The 16,603-nt window shown below is 38.3% G+C and overlaps 1 protein-coding gene across 1 annotated transcript in view; it reads left to right on the top strand.

The window, feature by feature from the left end:
- Positions 1–11,171: 11,171 nt before the first annotated feature.
- Positions 11,172–16,603, top strand: part of grm6a (glutamate receptor, metabotropic 6a) — a 58,651-nt gene continuing 53,219 nt past the window's right edge. The window contains exon 1 of the mRNA XM_056265277.1: positions 11,172–11,540. The gene's annotated coding sequence lies outside the window, so the exon portion shown is untranslated. The remainder of the gene's footprint in view (positions 11,541–16,603) is intronic.

Genomic DNA, 16,603 nt, shown 5'->3' on the forward strand with positions numbered 1-16,603 from the left:
TAAACCTAAATTGACATTTTTTAAAAAAAGTTTGATTTTATATGAATCATCTTCATGGTCCATTTGGGTCCTGGCCAGTTGAAACACCAAGAACCGCTTGACAGATGTGAAATCATTTGAAGAACATATTTGCGTGTGTTTGTTTTATGCAGAGTGTGACTGACAACTAAAGACAGGTTTCTGACAGTACACTGTCCACCAAATTTATACGCACACCAAACGGCTCACGGGTCATGATGGTGTGGATAGATTGCGACAGGCAACAAAAGCAACAAGGGGGCACAGAGCAATGCAGCAGAACAAAGAAAACTCCAGCCGATGTTATTTGCAGCTCAATCCCCGCGCTGCATTTGTTTGATACATCATATATCAGCAAGAAAAGTCCGTTTCTGTTGCATATCTAGGCATCATGAAAAAAATAACAAAAACTCTAGTCCAATTTGTCAAATCCATTTCATTTTGTAAATGATCTTTTGATACAATGTCTTGTTAATGGGCCGAAACCCCAAAGAAACCAAAGCAGACCACATAATTAATGGAAAGACTAGGAGAGGGTAATGAAATGGGTTTGCAAGCTATGACTTTGTTACCGCAAACTTCAAACAGCATTCATAACAGCAGCCAGAACCAGAGAGAATAAAACACAGAGCCATCTGTCTAGGCCCCTATGACAACACTAGTTAGAGTCACACACACACACACACACACACTAATCAAAGCACCTAGTGGATTTCACATATCTCAAGGTGCATTGACCTTCTAAACACGCACTTACTTGATCACGCAAAGGTGAAGTCTCAAAGCAACACAAACACAAATGTGGACACTAACAACATCTCTAAATGAACTCTCCACTACCTGAGGGGCTTCATTCCTTAATGATTTATTTACACATTTTAAATATTGATCAGGTAGGGGGAAAGCAAATGTGCAATTGAACTGCAGGAGGTTCTGTTCACTCTGAGATAAATGGGAAATGTGCCACGACATGAGGTTTTATCTCAGTGTGAGTCGAACTCGCACGCTTTACAGTAAAAGACTGCTGATCGCAGGCCAAACATGCTTTGCATTTGTAATAGGCACACATAATGTATATTTATGTGTGCAGTGGAAAGAAAATCAACAAATGCATGCATGATCACATCAGTGGTCAGTAGCTGGTCATTCTTCTGGCATTCATCTATTTCTCAACATTGGTCTTGTTAATGTTAATGTAAATGTAAATGTTCTCCAAATGTTCAAAGCTTCCATTTTTGGGGGGTTATGTGAAATGTTTCCCCTATTTTCTCGTTTTGCAAGTATTATGGGAACATATACTTTTTGAATCCAATTTGAATAAACATTGGTCTAATGTCTGCCTGAAAGGTTGCAGAAAAACATTCCATGAATGATGTATAAATAACATTTTTGTGCTAATGTTTTGATGACATTATTAAAGACCAGATAACTTTGTTCATTACTTTGAGAGAACCTTGCCAGAACGCGAGGGAAGTTCTGAGAACTTTCCCTGTTGGGTCGATCGCCACAGAAGTGGGAAAAAAGCTTGTGGAGTTAGGAAAATAATTATGAACTTTTAAAAGAGATTATGCTTCCCATGTCTCTCACACAGTTTGACTCATTCTTTCCCTGGACACGCTGAGTACTAGAGTGCAAGTGGCACCAATGGTCGATAATAAAAACAATATTCATCATGATTATGCGTGACGAGACTTTTTACTCAAGTCGAAATTCAGTAAATCTCTACAAAAACAAATCAAATATGGACTTAGGGATAATAGGGCCTACTTGCGACCGACGCATTTACTTGAGCACAAATGAATGGAACACCTTGAGAAAGCCTCTTTTTAAAGAGGACCTATTAAGCCCCTTTTCACAAGATGCAATACAAGTCTCAGGTGTCCCCACTCCCCAGAATGCGTCTGTGAAGTTTCAGCTCAAAATACCCCACAGATCATTTATTACACCATGTTGTAAATGACCATTTTTGAGTGGAAGGAAAAACATACTGTTTTCGTGCATATATCTTTAAATGCAAATGAGCTTTCCAGAAGAGGGCGGAGCCTTTACAACTCCTGCCTCACATACTCTCCCAAAACTAAAAAAACTGTTTGGTTTTGATTATCTCTATCGCGGTCACTCTCACGTGACATTACAGTACTTCATCATCATGAAAAAGTGTATTACAGTTTTTTTCAATTGCTTACACACTAAAATTAAAACTTTCCCACTATTAGCAAAACCTTACACTCAAGGAGCAAAACACCAGCCTAGATTTGCACAATTGTAAGCACGTTGTCAGCTTCACCCTTTTTGCAAAACATTACACACAGTAATTTGTAAAACTCTACACACATTTTCACACCTTAGACACAGATAAGGATTGTGAGGTTACTTCCTTGTCATTACAAAGCCCCGGTTTGCCATTGACCACACTAATGAATGAATTGGATATGCACATCCACCAGGTGTGGAAGCACACATGTGCTAATTTGAAAACGCAGCACTCAGGTGTGCTATAAAAGGCAGCAGGTTCACCTGTCTTCAAGTTCACCTGTCTTCAACAAAAATGGAAGGAGCTAGAAGAAGAAGAAAAAGAAGAAGAAGAGTGAGAATAAGAGGGGGAGCTCAAAGAGGAGGTGAAGGAGGTAGAGGAAGAGGAGAAGGAGGTAGAGGAAGAGGTGAAGGAGGTAGAGGAGGAGGAGAAGGAGGTAGAGGAAGAGGTGAAGGAGGTAGAGGAGGAGGCCCAGGTAGAGGAAGAGGAGAAGAAGGAGATAGAGGAAGAGGAGAAGGAGATAGAGGAAGAGCCCTAGGTAGAGGAAGAGGTAGAGAAGGACTTGAAGAGTTGATAGAACCTGAACAAAGAAGACGAGGACCAAATTTGACTCAAGAAATACGTGCAACACTTATTGACCATGTTATCAACAATGGACTGACACTGATGGAAGCTGGACAAAGAGATCAACCAAATCTCTGGTTGATACTGTAACTGAATAGTTACAGTATTCTTGTTGCTTTTACAGTAGTTTTTATCAAACTGTATGTAGTCAAACTGTTGTACTTCATGCAGTAATTTTTATTTGTCTACAGATTTTATTTTTTTCATTGATTTCTTTGTTGGTTGATTACTGTAACTGATTATGGTAAGAAATACTGTAAATAAATACTTGAAATATGAGTCTGCAGAAATCAGTGTTGTGCAGTGCTTGGCAAGTTTATAGTAGGCCTGTTTGTGTACATTCTCCCTATATCTCAAACTAATCATGAAGAATGTTGTGGGTTTGTCACTATTTTTTTTTTTTTCATCTAAATAATCTCTTACATAACAATGTCTGGCCAAAAATCTAGCACATGCTATTTCCTAAAAATAGTTTTTTTACAAATGTGTTTTTTATTTATCACAGCCGTGTGAAACTGGCTGCAATATTGTCTGATCATTGAGGACTGTGTTGGTTAAATGAAAACTAATAGCATTTTCACAAATATGTGTATATCTTTTGACTGAAGTGTGTATGTTTTGACAGAAGTGTGTCATTTTGCAAACAATCTAGGAATTATGCAAATTGAGTGTGGTGTTTGGATAATTGTGATTATATTTTGAAAAATAGAACCCGGTTTTCAAAATTGCGTGTAAACAATTGAAAAAAACTGTAAATGCATGAGTTTTAAAGCCCTATCAGTCTAAACTTCTGATATATGGTTTTCTGAGTGAGTGCACACAACCGAATCACGCACACAAAAAGCTGGCTTGGCGTCACGTGAGTATAAAAACTAAGTTCTCTTTCACGTCTTACTGCGACAAGCCGGTTATGTCAAAAACACATAAAGTTCACATAAACACAGTCAGTTCTGTCTGTGAATGTAAACAGCAAGTAAATAAATGTGTATATTAGATCTGTGTATTAAAGTGAAAGTAACGTAATATACTGTACCTACTGCTATATTTGCTGTTAATATGAATCAAACAACAATAAACCTTTTTTAACATTATAGGGTGGTTGTGTACACACACTGCCGACACACATTTATGTTCAAATACCATGTAAAAGTGAATTTTGCTATTTTTAACTTGACATAGCGTATTAAAACTGGACGCTGAGTGCCGAACTCCGATCAAGCCAGTCGCGACGAAAAGTTGCACGTAGGGCCAGATTTACTAACAGCGTGCGGCAGCGCAAACCCTCTTTTGTAAAAACTAGTCAGGATTTACTAAAGACACCTAGTGAACAGGGTTAATTTTGCAGCTGACCTAATTGCAAATGCATTTTATAGGAGTTTCTAGCCTGGGAAAACCCAGACAACTTCTGGCAAATTTAGATTTGCTCTGAAAGTTAGTCTGGCAAAGAGCTCATTCAAGCCCATTTCCAATCCGTCGAAATCGAGGCACCAATCAGAAACGTTGGGGCGGGCTTTACACGATGACGACGGCGCTGGGATTTTGAAGCAGATTTTGTAGCCTACATTACAAAGATGGATGCCGCCGTCGAACATCACTCGTTCGAATCAGCTATCGCGTCTGTTTTAAGCAATTTAAACGTTTCCTTTTAGTTAAAAACCGAGCAAAGAACATTTACATTTACATTTACATTTAGTCATTTAGCAGACGCTTTTATCCAAAGCGACTTACAACTGAGGACTAAACCAAGCGAGTCATCGTGAAGAGGCAAAAACAACGCAAGAAGTGCTCAAAATACAGAGTTCAGACATAGCTCGGAGTAGCATAAGCCAGGCAAGCGAGGATTTAAAGGAAAGAATTTTTTTTTTTTTTTTTTTTTTTATGTTATGTTAAGTGCTCCCGGAAGAGATGAGTTTTCAGTTGTCTTTTGAATGCTGTCAGGGATTCTGCATTTCGGATGAGGGTGGGGAGATCATTCCACCAGCATGGAACCGCGAATGAGAATGTTCTGGAGAGTGATTTTGTGCCCCGCTGTGATGGTACCACGAGCCGTCGGTCATTGACCGATCGTAGGCTTCTGGTAGGGATGTAGACTTGTAGTAGTGAGTGGAAGTAGGAGGGAGCTGAACCTGTGGTCAATCTGTAAGCAAGCGTCAAAGCCTTGAACTTGATGCGAGCAGCGAGTGGTAGCCAGTGCAGAGAGATGAACAGAGGAGTGACGTGGGCCCTTTTGGGCTCGTTGAAGACCAGACGAGCTGCAGCATTCTGGATCATTTGTAGAGGTTTAGTTGCACATGATGGAAGTCCAGCCAGAAGAGCATTGCAGTAATCAAGCCTAGAAATGACCAGGGCCTGGACGAGAAGTTGTGTTGCATGCTCAGTTAGGAAAGGCCTGATCTTCCTGATGTTGTGCATAGCAAACCTGCATGGTCGAGCTGTCTTTGTAATGTGGTCTGTGAAGGTCAGCTGATCATCAAAGATTACTCCAAGATTTCTGACCGACCTTGATGGGGTGATTGATGATGAATCTAGCTGGATAGTGAGGTCGTGCTGAAGAGACTGATTGGCAGGGAGGATGAGGAGCTCAGTCTTTGCCAGGTTGAGCTGCAGGTGATGTTCCTTCATCCATGCCGAGATGTCCGCCAGACAGCTTGAGATCCGTGCAGCTACTGTGGGATCATCTGGTTGAAATGAGAGGTAGAGCTGGGTGTCATCAGCATAGCAATGGTAAGAGAAACCATGTGCCTGTATGATGGGTCCCAGTGATGTGGTGTAAATGGAGAAGAGGAGCGGTCCGAGAACTGAACCCTGAGGAACCCCTGTGGTCAGTTGATGTGCTTTGGATACCTCACCTCTCCATGTGACCTTGAAGGACCTATCTGTGAGATAGGACTCAAACCAGTTGAGGGAGGTTCCAGTGATGCCCAGTGATGAGAGGGCAGACAAGAGGATCTGATGATTCACAGTGTCGAAGGCAGCAGACAGGTCCAGTAGAATGAGAACTGATGATTTGGAAGCAGCTTTTGCGATCCGCAGGGCTTCCGTGACTGACAGCAATGCAGTCTCAGTTGAATGTCCTTTCTTGAAGCCAGATTGGTTGACATCCAGCTGGTTGTTCAGAGACAGGAAGGATGATACTTGGTTAAAAACAACTCGTTCAAGTGTTTTCGCAATGAATGGTAGGAGAGAGACAGGTCTGTAGTTCTCTAGAAGTGATAAAGGCTGGAATGAAGTCAGCTTTATTGACTGCTGCAAAGAACAACACTCGGAGATGTTTTTCCGCCGCTCTGCATACGTCATCTCCTTCATCGCTCAGATTGGTTTTAGGTCTATCCGCGACATCCGTTGGTGACGCCCCTCTGGAAATGATTTGTCTATAACGCTTTGCCAGACCATAACTCAGTTACAACTGAGAATGGTCTGGTTTTAACCAGGCTAAGGAGTTTCCCTTTCAGACGCAAAATTTATGGGAGGAGGAGAGTATTTAAATGAATCATCAAGGTGATTTACTAAGGTTTGCGCTAGTCAATTTACTGGTATTTGCAGAAAAAAAAGCATGTCTTAAACCAGATGCTAATTTGCGCTGCTCTTGGTAGATTGTGTTGGTCATTATGGAAATGACCCGGCTGCATCTGTTCTTTAATTTGCTCGTCGTCAGTAGATCACGCGTTTAACTTTTCTCTCCCATCGGTGCTTTTTTGGGATTGCGTTCACACGCTAATTTGCCCTGTTTAGTAAATCTGGCCCTTATTATGCTAATTTTAGTAATGTGTGTAAAAAAGAAAAGTAGCCTTGGTATCTCTAGGAAACTGGGCAGAGACTCAAACTTTTTCAACATCATTACTGTTTATTATAATTATATTCTAGGCCAGAAACGGCATAGCATGTGAAGCTATGATTAGGGTATAATATCTTGCTTGTTGGCCTCAAAGATTTTGATAGAATGACATTTGATAGGCTATACAAACAAGGGCAGCTATTTTTTTCCCATTTCAAGCACTGGTTATCAATGAAAATAAAGAGTGTGAACTGATCTGAATCTTTTCTGTTGCTGGTTTGGTGCTCTAATTGCCACTGAATAATTCAGACACTCTTTGCTGGCTTGTTTGGAGAGATAAAGGTGTAGGTCTTCAGCCCAAAATCGAACTCAGTTAATCACTGGCTATTTTCTGGAAGAGCCACATTTCAGAGTCAGGACATGTGTCTTAATACACATTTAATGTGCTCATTCAGTAGATCAGATGTACAGAAGCCCCCAAAAAGTACTTAAGCCACACTTAAAAATGTAAACATTGAAGTGGCATCTGCAAATAAATTCTGCTAGAGCTTTTCTCAGAAGAACTGACTTTCTTTTTCTTTTGTATTAACTTGGTGGATGTATGAAGTCAGTTCTCCTCAAGCTCACTCACTTTTTCTAGCAGAGGAACCACATCGTTCATCACTTTATCAAACACTTTATTTTAAATCTTATATCAGTTGTTTCATTATCCAATTTATTATTATTTGGTGAAATGTTTTGCTTTAAACGCGTTTTTGTGCTACATTTCTCTAACAGATTTTTATCCATGGAAAAGCATGATCAGCTGCTTCCGTGTTAAGCGGGTGGTTCCAGGTCTTGGAACATCCCCCTTGAGTTTATGCAACTTTAATGTCTTCTTCAGACCCTGCACAGTTTCCTTATTGCACTAAAAATACAACACTGGAATTACTTATGCATGGACTCACAGAAGAATGCTGATCTCTACTTTAACCTTAAAATGCATCTGCTTTTTTGCTTTATTTTCCCCATGAAGTAAGGTGTCTTTGGTCATATTAAATAATTGTTTTAAAATTTGGTTAGCTATTTTATATTAAAAGGGAATTTGTATTAACCAGTGTTTGGGAAAGTTACTTTTAAAAGTAATGCGTCACAATATTGCGTAATGCGTTTGTTACATCCACCACCCATGATCTCCTTTGCTTTCCCATCATGAACAATTCCCATAACCCATGGTCTCATTATTGTTTGATCACTTCTACCTGTGTGTCATTGGCTGGTAAATAGCTCTGTGTTTCCACTCACACTTTGCGAAATCTTGAGCGCTACTTCTGGGTCATGGTCTTGTTCTTCTGCCTATCTCCCTGGATTTCCCTGTTTGCCTGTGCCTTGGACTTTTGTTATCTGGATGGTTTGCTCTGTGGTGTTGACCTTATGTTTTATGGATTACACTCAATAAAGCTTGTGTCCCACAGTCACATCTCCGAGCAGTATTCGTACCCCAGCGTTACCCCAAACACTGCTATTACAGTTTTTCTGAATTGCTACAACACATTTCTCGAAACCATCACCCACTTTCTCAAAACCTTAAACACAAAACCAAAAATATTCAGAGAACATCTGACTGTTTGGGCAAAATCGCAAAAATTGCCTCAAAACAATTTTTTATCTGTGCTCAAAATCAAATCATGCTTTCAGATCAGACACACAGCGAGTCAATATTATTAACACTACAGTTCTTTCATTAGACACGTAAAAAAATGGAGAACACAGCATCCAAAGCATGCAGTTACAAAAAAAAAGTATATTGTAACAGTAAACTAAATTTGCAAGTACATAAAAAAGTATAGTAATCACAACTTAACGTAGTAAGGTGAATTTATTGTATACTGTATGCACTGCAAGTATAGTATTATACTGATATTATGGAATGTCTGTTTATTCAGCATTGCATACTGTAAAAATACAGTAGTCCAACTGCAAAAGCCCAGAAGGTTGAAAAATGAAAGTGTTACGGTACACTCAAAAGAGTTGTGCAACTGCCAAATCAAAGTCAGTGAGAGATTCATTCTGCCTCAGCATCACGTCTTTGTTCTGGGTCAAGCCTGAGGACTTTGTCCACATCACAGGCAATGTCGTCTCTTGCCAGGCAAAGGGAAAAACCCTTGTGTGTCGGATCCAGCCTTGACCACACTGTCCACATCTTGCTCTTTCTCGTCCTCATCCTCTTCCTCCTCGTCCACCACCTCTTACACGTACTCTCTTTTCAGATTGTTTCATGTTTTGTTGATATCAACATTCAGTGCACCTGTGTCACCTGTGCACTGTGCGCGATGTGTTTGATCGCATTAGAAATAAGTGTGAACAGTTTTGAGTCGTTGTGTGTAAACAATGACAACTGTGTTGTAGTTGTGTTTAACGTTTGCCTGCCTGTGTTTAGCGTTTTGCAACACAAGTGCATCACAGTGCGATATGTGTTTTAGTGAGTAAGAATGTGTTTAGAAGAGTGCAAAAAGACAAGAGTGCATGAGATTTGTGATTTATTCACCAAATTTGTTTAGGGTATTGAAAATTTGGTTCAGAGAATCCGGTTTAGTGTTTTAACAATTCAGAAAAACTGTAAAACTCTTTTTTTCCTCCATACTCTATGTAATAATAAAAAGTTAATTCCCCATCTGTTGTCTCTAAATGTCATGACAGACAATGTAAACTACAATGTCCATGTTCAAATGTTTATTTGGTAGGAAAAAAACGCCAAGATGCCATTTAGCAGATGTTTTTTTTTTTTTAAATGGATTTACAGTGAACTATCAGTGACAACCTCCCTGGAACAGCCCAAGGTTACACACACTAAATGAGGGCATGCCATTGACTTAACAAAACCTCAATTATATTCTAAAAGAGAACCTTGTGCATTTTTAAAGTCTAAAAGTAAAATATTCGTTAATTATTAATCATTTTTCCAAATAAGGGCGTCTCCAAATGTCCCTTATAGAATTTAGCAACAAATTTGTCCCCAAACTAACAAACTAGTGTTTTAAACCTGGCTTCTAATTTGTATTTATTTATGCAGATTTTCCAACCATTCCTGCTAATCAGCATTTAGACCTCATTTTAGCTTGTGGATGACAAAGGCTTTCTGGCTGATGATGCAGTGCAGTTGTTTTAAAGTCATCAATTCAGCGTTTACACAGAAAACAGATGGTTTCTATTCAGTTTTGTGTATTTGCTCAACCTGGAGCCACTTAGGTGAGGGATTGTTCTGCTTTTGACAGGACGTCACACCGGTTAGGCTGAAGTGAACAGACGGTGTTGTTAAAGGTACTGAATCACAAAAAGAAAATCCCAAGGGAATACTAATTGACTAATTTTTTTTTAGCATAATTTGACATTCAGTTTTATTTATATAACCCTTTTCACAAGGCACATTTTTTTTTCAAAGCAGCCTTACAGAGTCTCAATGCCCCCCAGTGAACAAGTCAAAGGTGAAAGTGGCAAAGAAAAATCTCAATAAGACTCAGTTGGGAAAACCCATTCTCTACTGACTGGTATATAAATGCACATAATATTATACTTGCATAATGTGTAATAGCAGCAGATGCTTATTGAATAAATTAATAAATAATAATAATGTTACATCAGGATCTTATTTGATTTATAAATTATTCTTGATTTATATGTTATACACTTTTCACAAAGATTTGAACCAAACTCTAAATGTGGATTTTTAAAAAATCTGTTTCTTGCAATGAATAAATATTACAAATGTACAGCTCTGTTATGTTCTGTGGAGATTGACTTTACCATTTAATGTTTTTATGCTTGCAGTCACAGTGATGTATGGATTTTTTTTGTCTGCATCTATAAATCTATTAAAATACATTAAAATGTATGGCATACCTAAGATGCTGGCCGTTTTATTGTAAATTGACAAGAAACGAGGACACAAAGGAGCGAAACATATTGGTTCACCTTTTTCTGAAAAGGCATATTTTGTTTGGGTCAAATGGAGTAACCCTAAAAAAACCCATAATAATATTCATGGCTAAAAAAAGTTTTTTTTTTTTTTTTTTTTTTTTTTTTGTTAAATAAATAATTAAGCTATGTACAAGTGTATTTTTTAAGTACTTTTTGCTTGGTTATATTATTATTTAAGAAAGTTATATGCAGAAATGTAAAAGTACATTTCTAAGACCTTAGCACAATGTTTTAAACTAGACTTTTTACTAAATCATCTGATTTCAATAGATCTGTCTGAGCTAATCGAAACCCAGTAATCAAATTATTATTGAAGCTTTTTCCCCCCACCACTATAGCCTACTCATGCATTTTGGAAAAATCTAACTCGAATCTAATAACGAGTTGTGCTTGAGGTCCTTAGCAAAATATAGCCTATTGCAGAAAATTACAATAAAAGAGATGAAAATAAACACTCCCCAAACTGAACATGAGGGGTGACCAGCACAGACAGCATACGTGGAGTGAAAAGAGAGAGAGAGAGAGGGAGAGACACACATTTAGAGAGCGACAGAGCGAGAGGAAGGGAGGGGAATCGAGCTTTTAGGAGATTTGATAGAGATTAGAAGCGGCACAGTGTTGAGAAATACTGAATGTTCGATATGAATCTCATTTCATGGTGAAAACGCAGTGAGAGGCGAGAATTCGCGGACAGAACTGAGGAACGCAACACTGAATGAATGAAACAATGGACAAGAGCTCAGGCTTTCTTTGAACAGGTCATAGGTGATCTCAATAGGTCATAGGAGAACTAAACAAATGCCAAAATCTGCAGGTGGTTTGAGTGAGTCGTAATGTATTCGAGGGTTTGAGGAGAAGTCCTGGATGTCTCTCTCGACAGACTTGGAGAAAGTTCAACATCAGGATGAACAGGTAAAATAATCGGACAATGATGTTTATGTTGTAAATTTAAGGTTTTGTCGTGTTGTGTATCTTTAACGCATGTCGTTTGTCGTGCGCGCCCACAAAGTTTATTCGGTTTTCAGTCAGTTTTTTTTAAGTCATTAAAACATGATAGCCTACAATGGACGGACAAAAAGTACCATGGTAGGCTATTATCATGTTTTTAGTACCCTTTTCCTTTTCTTTTTTTATTCATGCTACACGGTAGCTACTCCACGAAACTGTAAATGGAGTAGTAAATGAATTAAATATCAATCATACCATGTACAAATCAAGGTACCATGGTATTATGGTTTTGGACACTGCTATGATGATATAGCATTCCTTGAAGTGCCTTGAAGTACAGTGTAATTCCATGCTATTTGAATATGCCTTAACACTTTATTTGACATGTTCTTGTTATGTTAGGCTACATACTTACCATAGTAATAACAGTAAATTACGCATAATTAGGCTACATGCAACAAACCCAAACCCTAATACTACCCCAACCTATAGTAAGTAGCCTACATGTTGTTAATTAATATTACTTAGTACTTAAATATATAATTACAATGTAACAATGACATCTGAAAATAAAGTGTAACTGAATATGCTTAGGATATTATGCATTGTACCATGGAATTGGGACAAAGAACCATAATAACATATTTTAGGAAACTATTATTATGGTTATATTATGGTATTCCTTGAAGTACCTTGGAATACAATGTACATACTGTGCCTTGTATATGGTAAATGCATATGGTAAGTAATCATGCATTCAGTATCATATGTATTATTTAACATTATCTAATAACATCACTGTATCATAGTACTTTTTTGTAAAGGTAAATAAGCCGTACTTAACAGATTAGTTCGTAAAATATATGAATCAAATTTTTATTACATTTTCAATTCGACATTAAAGATGTTTAGCATTATATAATGTAATGATGTTTGTTAATGTGATTGATGGACATTATTATAAAGTGTTACCCTTTATTCAACTGTTCTGAAACTTCTGGCATTCCCATCGTGTTTTATAGGTATTTTATGTTAGAATGTGAAACCCCTTTCTCAATTTCAATAGTGACTGTAAATGAAACTGGCATTCAAATGCTGCTGAAATTGCAGATATTCCACAATGTTTGCATTTAGTCAACACAGAGCAATCTCAAGATTTTGGGCAAACATGGGAAGAAATGAGCTGGGATATAATTTTTTTTCTCTGTTGGGAAAAATCCATTCTGATCATTTTATCAAAGCATCTTATGGATTCTGTTTACTTGATGTGCCTCTATTATGCAAATTTAGTGTAGTGAGCACATGAGGTGTATAAGCATTGGAAAGGACATAGGTCTGAGTATTGGATGCATTATTTCATAATAGGTCTTGTCTTGACGTGTCCATCATGATTACACAAAAGAGGAGTTAAGTAGCTCTTGTAAGGCTTTGACAATTGGTCTGAAGCTCCTTTTATTTGCTTTCCATGTCCTGTAGGATGAATTCCTAGTTTCTTAATCCATGCTATGAGGTCTGTTGAGTCTCTTTGAATTATCATTGCAACAGTGAACCCCCTGCCGGCTGTGTCATGCGTCTGTGCATGAGAGGTCAGCATTTAAAAGTCTTCCGTTTGTGTGAACACAATGTCATGTGTCGTCAGGGATGTTTGCAAAAAGTGTTGTAGCTTCTCCCTGTGCCCTCTCGCATAATGTCAAGAATTCACAGTGTGATCTTTGTTTGATAACGCATGTGCTCTGTGAGATGGTCCTAGAAAAATCAGCAAGAGTTCATGTGAAATCCTTCACGACAGAAGTGATTTTTTTTTTGTACTCATGGGCACTTAGTTTTATGCAGGAGTTTTTTCCCCCCAACCACCTGAGCCATAAAAGCCATAAATTGAGAAGCAAGAAAATGATGTAATGATAACTCTGATTGGCTGATGGCAGCACAGGACTGAACAAAATCTTCAGTAGTGGCTTTTGACGTCTGCCATGATGTCAGGAAGATGGGGATTTTTTTTTTTTACAGTTTTGTATTTTATTTCAAGTTTTTAACATAATATGCAAAGCAAGGAGTACAAACAAATAGGGGTGGGAATCATTTGGTACCTCGCAATTCAATTCAAATCGATTTTTGAGGTCACAATTCGATTAAAAATCAATTCTCGATTTTGAATAATATTTCGATTCGATATAGATTTGATTCTAGTCTACTGTTTTGTGTTACTTTTCCTACTTGAAGAAAAAATCTTACTGAATTAAATGTAAACCTTGACATTTATTTCGTTTTTTCTTCCCATTTTAGTCAACCCAATATTATAAAACAAATGCCATTTAAGCTGACTGCAATCATAACACACATGACTGGCAGTCTTCTGTAATAAAGCAAGGCAGCTCTGAGACAAACAGAAAAACTACTTAGTACATAAATAAAACTCCTTGATACAGCTACTTTTGAATTCGTCAGTGAAGGAAGATGTTTTTGTGTCCAAAGCTGTAGTAATAGTGTCTACCAGCAGGGGCCAACCAACCTAACTTTTTTTAATATTTAAGTTTTCCTGGTAGCAATCAGAAATGCCCAGATATGACATTACAAGTTTATCATGGTTTTAGTTGTTCACAAATTCAGAAATTCTGTAACCCAAAAGCTGTGTATATAGCATGACATAGCCTTGGCCTTGTCCCAAATCAGATCATTTCTTGTGATGGTCATATGTTACGTGTCAGTGAATCCAACAAGACGGTAGCATGTCTCATTTGTCATTTTATGATTCTGAAGGGACCTTTTTGAGGCCGCAGTGCACCCTCGATTCGCCCTTTTGCCTGATGCGGACTATTACCTGTCCTTTTATGCATCATTACATCACTAAAGTATGCTCATGTTGGGCGGCATTTGAGACTGGACCACATTTTGCTGTGGATCTAGCTTGTTTTCGGCGCAATGTAGGATTTTCCAAAGTTCCTTTTTTGTCCATTATATCCTGAATGAACCCTCATATCCTGGTAACAAGAAGATGAATGGGTTTTCAAAATACCCCCAGTGTCTGTTACAACTATTATGGACAGTCTATTGCAAAAGCCCTCAGCTTATATCCGAATTGCTGACCTCATTATTGCAGAATGGTCCAGGTACAGTTCCTGTATGCGACACCCTCTTTTGTGGCGGGTCACTTTGACTTCGTCTAGTCTATCATTTCAGAACGAGTTCTCTCAAACTTCTCTCCAACGGCTCCTAATGGATATCAGCTGCAAGATTTAGGTCTAATACGATGGAAAAAAGCCCCCAATGATTTGTTGTATTATCCATTATTCCAGCCCTTCATTTCTGAAGAGTGATCACATTATCTTGAGTAAGTATGTCACGCTGGGAATGACCTCACCATTCGTCACCAGCCCAGACACCCGAGTGGGCATTAATAGTTTCAGCTGATGAATTTTAAAAAGCATTAACTGGGCCTCTGTTCACAGACTACGAAATGAAATTGGGATTTTGGTTGAACATGAAAATACCAGAATTTTTTTTGGCTGAGGGATTAAAGAAATTGTGTTAAGAAATTGAACGATTTATCTTTTTCCCTTTGCAGAGGCCATTCCTAATAATTAGGTTTCTACTTTAATTCAAGTTCTTAGTGATATAATACTTAAGTTAATTGCATATATTGAAGGAAAAGCAAAGAAACTCAGTGAAAGACAGAAATCTATTATAATAGTCTGCTATTATTGAGTGCTAAAGCTAGTCACAATAGCTGCCTCTGATGTGCAAATGATTTCGAAAGCGTTTTCCTCTCCCTTTTCAAACGCCTCATAAACATGCTGCTTTTTATCATGGGGTGGTCTTTTTATTGCTTGTTTACAGGTTTGTCTCTTTCTTTAGATGGGATCAGCATTGGGAGGCGTCCTGTGAAAAGCGTTCGCCCTGTCTGAATGAATGCACAAAGCGGTCTTGCGTTTATTTTGATGCCACATTGCAGCATGCGGCCCCTGTGCTGTGGGCGCCAACCATGCAAGGTCCTTCACAAACAGTGATTACTGTGATTAGATGATGCCACCATGGATTATTGAAACAGCCCATTATGTTTAACAGCTTCAAATGATGTTTTATCACCGTGAAAATGATATTTACCAGAGAGAGCGCAGGGAAAAGCTTGTCTCCTTCGATTACCGCCTGACGTTGTGCCTCTGCCACTTTAGTGCCAGCCTGGAATCAAATTACTTCTCACAAGGAAATGAACCCACTTTCAAAACAATTAGTTTGCAATATTAAATATGTCTTTTAATTTCAGAAGTAGCAATGGGGTGCTCTGGTACTTTACACACACATCTCCAGCTCATGTAAGGGGAAAAAATGTTTGATAACAGTAAGGGAGACTTATTTCTTTGCTCTAGATATTCAATCGGATTTGTGTTAGCTGAATGAATTTAAAGGGAGGGCAAGAGAAAAAGCCTTTGGCGGAAGAGAAGCTGGCGAAAAGAGCAGACGGGTTTAAGATTTGATTAGGCTACTCCAAGCAAATGCAATATCCAGTTCCTACTGTAAATGCAATCAGGGCTCATAAAGAACTGAAACACCAGCGTTCGATATCTGAAGTTTCCTGCTGAACACCTGTCACTGAGTAGATGTTGCAGTTTTGAGCTAACGCAAAGCAACTGCAGCAAAAGGCAGATGGATTCGCTACAGCGATGTGCTCTGGAGTGTGATGTAAAATTTTCATCAAAATGTAATGCCTCTCTACTAAGAGGTTCTGAAAGCTGTCAGATGCAGCCCCAATGATTTATCCTCCACTCTCGTACATAAACCATGGCTTGTGTTTGGAATGGAATTATTGTGTACTGTTGACTGCGTGCTGCAAAAAAAACCAACGAGTTTGCTTTTGACTTTGGCAGTCTGATTCAATAATTAGTATGGAAGGTGATGCTAAAAAATCTGTTAAAGCTTTTTACCTTCAGAATTTTCTTGCCACTTCTCAAATGCCTTTTTAGGGCCTGAGCACCAATGGTACATTTATTATTATTATAATTTTATTATAATTTTTAATATCTTTTATATTT

Source organism: Rhinichthys klamathensis, unplaced genomic scaffold (assembly GCF_029890125.1).
Source record: "Rhinichthys klamathensis goyatoka isolate OS25496 unplaced genomic scaffold, OSU_Roscu_1.1 h1tg000231l_1, whole genome shotgun sequence".
In the NCBI taxonomy this organism is placed as follows: Eukaryota; Metazoa; Chordata; class Actinopteri; order Cypriniformes; family Leuciscidae; genus Rhinichthys; species Rhinichthys klamathensis.